Below are 7,224 nucleotides of genomic sequence, written 5' to 3'. Positions count from 1 at the left end.
ATCCACCGATGTCATAATTTTTTCTTCAGAAAATGTGCATAATGCACTTTGTGAACGAAGAGAAGCAAACTGATTTATCAAGGAAACTAATTCATATGAATATACATCATATCTAGAAAATAATTCAAATAAACATTCATTTCAGATTTTGATGTTGCTGGCTTTCCATAGTTGTGGTTGATCGGATCAATCGCAACTCTGTGTAAGACAGGGCCCAGTTTTTTGTAGAGTATATTTCGCTAGTTTATAGTCTTTTGCACAAATGATACAACCATGGCCGAGGGTGTGTTGAATCAAATGAGACTCTGGATTTTCATTTTTTTTTCATTTAATCATTTTCTCTTTTTTTATGGGGGATGTGGGGGTATTTGAAGCACAAGAGATTGTTCTCGGTGAAAGTCTGCAAATTGAAAATAAGTCAGTTCTTGTTTAAGAAGGGCAGTGGTGTAGTGGTTCTGACTCTCGCCTTGTAATCAGAGGGTCGGGTGTTCAAATCCCACCTCGGCAGCCTAAAGTCCTCGGCAAGGCGTTGATCCACAGTTTGCCACTCCCCACCCAGGTTTTAAATGGGAGCCCGGTAGGATGTGGAAGTAATTGTAGCTTTTCCAGCATTGTTTGCACCTCATCAGCCACTTACTCCGGCTGGAATACTCCCCAGGGAGTGGAGGATGTGCATACGTTGTGTGCGGGGAAGACTGATTGAATTCAGTGCCCGGGTGATATTAATTCTGTAAGTGCTTAGATGTGTACAATGTATGTTTTAAGGGCATTTCATTTTTAAACTAGATTACTGGTATTAAAGAGAAATTCCAGTAGTTGCAGTAAACACTGATTTCATGAGAAAGTCTGTAAAACCAGGCTTAATTGTCAGTTTATCATCGAGGATGAAGATCTGGTACAGTTATATAAACTGAACTTTGTGAAATCTTGAAATCTACGCTGAAAAACGTTCACACTGAAGGTCACCAACACAGATGGCACACGTGGGACAGTGTATTATTATTGCTGGAATAAAGACCCAACGAAAGTGACCGAATCCGCGCTTATTTTGCTTATTTTTCAGCAATTACACAGTTTCTCCCAGAATCCTTTGGCACATATTTTTTATTTATACAAAACAGACACTTGGGTGGTCATTATATTAGATTCTGTAAAAAGTCATTTTGAGATCGTTACCAAAACTGGAATTTATCTTTAAGCTCTGCAAGCATGTGGAAGTGAACTGGTACAGACTTGTTCCTCTTGCTTCTTTACCACCAATGACTTCTTTATAACAGGCCAGATGATTTTTAGTTCTTTGGGAAATTTGTTTTATTACTGATGCTAAGCTGGGCAATAAAAGAGATAACATTATAATGGACTCTCTTTATCTTTATTGACAAAGACATAAAGTTATTTGGTTCATCAGCAAGTTATCATATTTTCTTTTTTTTTTTACTATACTTGTTTACCAGTACAGTGCTATAGATTAAAATTTGAGAATTCATTTTTTTTAGTTTAGCAGTTTCTATGATTTATGATAGTATATAGCTCACATTTTTCAATTTTTTAATGTATTGCCATGTTACATTTTGAATAGTTAGTTTATTTCTTGTTATTTCTTCTTTTTAATTGATTCATGTATTTTTCTTTGCTTTTTATCACATAGTAAGCAATGTTGGTATTGTGTTTTAAAGTCATTCCAGTGGAGATTTTACTTATTGATTTAATCACTTGATAAATACAACATTTAGTAAATGAGAAAAGAAAACTATTCCACATGCTTTAAAAGACATTGTCTGCCCTTACTAGATGTATACATTATGTCATTGCCTCTGTGTATATATTTATGTACATTTTGCTGTAGTACAGAATTTTAAGAGACAATCATTTAAAAGAAAAGGACGAGACAAAATGTATATATATCTTTCGATGCATATTGATCAAGACTCTTTTATGCTTGTGGAGGATAATTAAATTGATGAAATGATAGGAGATGATAGATGTCGTTAAGTTATATCATGATATTTTTGTACAAAATGTACTGTAAGATGTTAGATGCTAGGGTAGTAGGTATTGCATCTTAATTGTTCAATAGGCAGCTTGAATTCACAGTAACAAACTAAGCATCCCTATCAAAGTATGCTAGCTTAATTAGATAACAAGGATTTGTGAACACTATGGCCCCATCTTACAAAGAGTTACGATTGATCCAATCGATCGTAACTCCATGGAAATCCATCAGCGTCATAATTTTTTCTACAGGAAATTTGCACAATGTCTATGTAAACACAGCAAATTTTCAAGAAAACATTGAATGCATGAATATACACCATAGTTTGAAAATATTTTTGAACAAACATGCATAATGGATGTTGATGTTGATGTTGCTGGCCGTCCTTAGTTGTGATTGATAAGAACAACCGCAACTCTTCGTAAGACGGGGCCCGGTTGAAGTTCACATGTTTTTCACACTGAACGACAGACGTTTTCACAGTGAAGATATAAAAGTTCTTAACACTTCTACAATTTATTTCATTAACGGTATCCATATGGGGATGGGGTTATGTGTTATTTGAAATAAATGACTCTGTACAAAACTCTTGATTAAAACATTCATTATGTCATTAATTTGTTTAAATATGAATTCTGCCGTCACTGTAGTTACCAAGTAACAGTAACACAATCGTATAATATCTTAATTCTCATTTTGAGATGTTTTATTTTGACAGTCCCGCCTTGATTTTACGAAGAAAGTAGCTTGAATCGTTTGAGCAAGATATAGGAAGAAGTTTGAATGGACGCCATTGATGTTAAATATAGCACAGGATTAGAGTATACACCCACCGCCGCTGTTTGTTATCAGTAGAATGACAACTGCCGAATAATAATGGTATTAATAAAAGAAGAAAGAGAAAAAAATGAACTTCTTGGAGTGAAAAGTAGTTTTTGTGTGGTTTATTTGATTGCGTGATGCCCCCCCCCCCGTCTCTTCCTAAATATGCCCCTCTCCGTGTTGATGGAAATCAGTGACATTTATGTGTCTTTTGGAACGGATATAATTGCGGGTTGCATTATTTGCGCTGATACGTGTTAGGGGATGAATGAGCGAGTGTGGTAATTCGTGGGCCATGTTGAATGGATCTATTCAATATTCCGCTTTACGGACCGACACGTACTAATCCAATCTTCACCACATGGTGTTTCTTCTTGCCCATCTTTACCAAAGATTTTTTTTCTACACTCGTTTTTGTGATGAGAGAGATATGTATATATATATAGAGAGAGAGAGCGAGAGGAGAGGAGGATATGAAGATGATTTACTTAAAACCAAGATGAACTGTTTATCACTAATTTGGGTAAAATAAAAAAAAAGCTTATAAATTTAGAGTTAACACTACCAGATTCTGGTAAAATAGTTTTAATAGATAATCACTGAGACACCAACATGATTTCTGAGAGTTTCTCGTAAAATGATTTTTAAAAAAGGGAGGGGGAGGGGTGTCATCTCGGATATATTTGTGTTAATTTTGGCAAATAACGGCAATACGGAACGTGAGGATGTGATTTAAATGTAATGGCGACGAATGTGATGGTAATGATTATGATAGATGATGATGATGATGATGATAATGATAGATGATGATAGATGATGATGATGATGATAGATGATGATGATGGTGATTGTGATGGTGATGATGATGATGATGATGATAATGATGATGATGGTGATGATGATGATGATGATGATGATAATGATAATGATGATGATGGTGATTGTGATGGTGATGATGATGATGATAATGATGATGATGGTGGTGATGGTGATGATGATGATGATAATGATAATGATGATGATGGTGATTGTGATGGTGATGATGATGATGATAATAATGATGATGATGGTGATGACGATGATAGGTAAAAATGATGATGATGATGGTGATGGTAATACGATGGATAATGATGACCATGATGATGATGGTGGTGGTAATACGATGGATAATGATGACCATGATGATGATGGTGGTGGTAATACGATGGATAATGATGACCATGATGATGATGGTGGTGGTAATACGATGGATAATGATGACCATGATGATGATGGTGGTGGTAATACGATGGATAATGATGACCATGATGATGATGGTGGTGGTAATACGATGGATAATGATGACCATCATGAAGATGGTGGTGGTAATACGATGGATAATAATGACCATGATGATGGTGGTGGTGGTAATACGATGGATAATGATGACCATGATGATGATGGTGGTGGTAATACGATGGATAATGATTTCATTTCATTTATTTCATTTTCAACAATATATAAATCAAATAAATACAATCATAACAAGTCAACATCATAAAAATATATATCGATGTCAAAAAACTTGAGAAAGACATGCTATAAAACAGTTACATATAAAATAATCATATGTAAAGAAATTGTGATCTATAATTTGTGATGACCATGATGACCATGATGATGATGGTGATGAAGAATATCCAGATGATGGTAGCCGTGGTGGTCATGGTGACGATGATGACTATGAGGATGATGTTGACCATGGTGGTGGTGGTTGCGATGACGATGGTTATTATTACTGTCATTTTGAAGATAGTGTTGTCGTGGTGGTATTAATGGTGATAATGATAATAATAGTGGTGGTGAAGATGGTAGCGATGAAGGTGATGTAGTGATGATAATAATAATGATGGTGGTGGTGATGAGTTTAGGATGATGATGATGCTGCTGCTGATGATGACGAAGATGATGATGGTGATGATGATGACGACGAAGACGATGATGACGAATGTGGCATGGTGGTGGTAAAGATGGCGATGACGACGACGATTATGATGATGATGGTGGTAATGATGATGATGATGATGACGGTGATGATAATAGTTATAACGGAATAACCATCGTTGATACGTATGGTGGTGATAAGCAGGGATAGATTTGGAGGATAATTTAGATATATAAATTGCTTTTGAACGCACGCGATGATCACAATGAAAATGAAATAAGATTATAATGTTTTCCTTGATCTATATACATATATTTAAAACAGCACATTTATCTCGAATGACATGCACAGGAAATAATCTGCATAAAAAACATTAAACGTAGATAAATATAAGGAAGAACTTTAGGTGGACATTTTGATTTAGAAATAATTATTAAAAATGGGCCATGTACGAACACCCACAGGGAGAAAGGAAAGAAATAGAATGGAAGAGAGAGGGGGGGGGGGGTGAAAGAAAGAAAGGGATAAAGTGAAAGAAAGATAAAAGGGAGAAAGAATTAACGAAAGAAACAAAGATGAACAGGAAGAAAAAAAAAAGAAATACAAAATAAAGGAGCAAGGATGAACAGAAGAGTAGGAAAGAAACGTGACAACAGTAATATCGGTTTTTCGAAATAATTATCAAGAAAGACTGATTTCAAAAATGTGTATGATGGCGCTATTCCAACTTTTGAACGGCGGCATTACTTCGGGTACACTTTATACAAGGTCGTTTATGATTGAGAGTGCGTAATCTGTTCTTGATGATTTAAGGGTTTTTTTTTTCATCATCTAATCGTAATAAAATAATTGAAAATAAATCATTATTACTCGGATACTGATAGGGTCTACTATAGCAACAATTTAGTAGAAATTCTATTCATCTCTTGACCATATTAATGAGATCTTTGTCATTTATATAAACAGTGTTTCAGTGGAACTCCAAAGTTAGTGAATCCCACCAAGAAAGAACATAATATGGATTTAAAATGTTCAAGTTCTGCCATGTTTTAGATATCAAATAATTAATTCAGGTGATAAACTATAAAATTCAATAAAGTTTATTTTTCTGGGATCGCTGTTCATTGTAGTGTTGTTGTCTATATTCAACACTCAGCATGAAGAAGTGCATTTTGTGGTGGGGTTCAACTTTTGAGAAGGAACAGATTACAAGGGACGGGAGCAACTATTGCTAAGGTATTAAAAATAAACTAGAAAAATATACAAAGAAAGTAATACCTCCCCCCCCCCGAACAGATATAGAAAAACTTTAAAAGTAAAGAAGGGACAACAATGAGAGACAACAATAAACATTGGAAAAACACCCTTACTGTAAGAAAACAGAATAAACAAGAAAAATACACACACACACAAAAATAAACACAGAAAGAAATAAAAAGGTGGAGAGAGTGGGGGTAGGGGGAGAGTGGGGGAGGGTTAGGGGTGGGAGTTGGGAGAGAATATGAGAAGGTAGATCAGGAGGACATGAGATGAAACCTGAGAGAGAATCAGAGATGAGAAAAAGATACAAATATTTTTTTTCAAATAGAATTATCACTTTAAAAACATTACTGAATGATTTTATTTTACTCAAAGAATATAAAAAGGAATAAAACAATTTCACAAAACAAAATCAATCGACATATAGACTCAGAATTTTCCATTAAAGATTTTTGATCTTGCTACCAAAGAAAATCTCTTAAAAATAAACCATTTAAGTTAGGTTCCCTCACAGAATCACTTCTTGATAGAGGAACAGAGATGCATGCAATATTGAAAATATCAAATAATCTATGCTGGGATTCTTACACATAGAGACAAAAATTATAGAAGAAAATCTTTCCTTTTTTTTACATAATCAGATCTCTAAATGATGAAAAAAAATAAGTTAGGTAACCTAAAAAAAAAATGCTTGATAGAGAAATAGAGATGATTAAAGCATTGGAAATATCAAATAATCCATTCTGCGATTTGTGCGTAATAAAAAAAATCATGGAAAATTGATTCATTTTCTTTTTTACATATTAATAATTGAGTTACACAGTTAACCGTCTTTTAATAAAGAAAAATTCGATAATTCGGGTCAGGTAACCTCATAAAACGTCTTATTAATAGGGAAATAGATTTGCCTGCATGTAATATTAGAAAGATAAAATCATCCACTGTGGGGTTTTGCACATAAAGACGAAATTGCCTAATTTGATAATGACACCCCCTCTATTGATGAATAAATACATAACACGCAGCCAAGTTCAAAGGTAGCTGGGAATACCCAGTTTTATTGTTCAAAGTGGGTGTGTTTGACTTGTAGTTGAATTTGTATTGAAGTACAACAATAGTATGAAGCTGGGGCATTGCGATGTAACACCAACTTGACGTTTCAATATACGTTAGTACTGATAGACATTGAGGAATTTAGATCTCGTGTTTGTAAATTAATTTAGCG

The sequence above is a fragment of the Lytechinus variegatus genome, chromosome 14 (assembly GCF_018143015.1).
Source record: "Lytechinus variegatus isolate NC3 chromosome 14, Lvar_3.0, whole genome shotgun sequence".
Lineage (NCBI taxonomy): Eukaryota > Metazoa > Echinodermata > Echinoidea > Temnopleuroida > Toxopneustidae > Lytechinus > Lytechinus variegatus.
The sequence above is the reverse complement of the archived record's forward strand: the minus strand, read 5'-3'. Positions refer to the sequence as shown.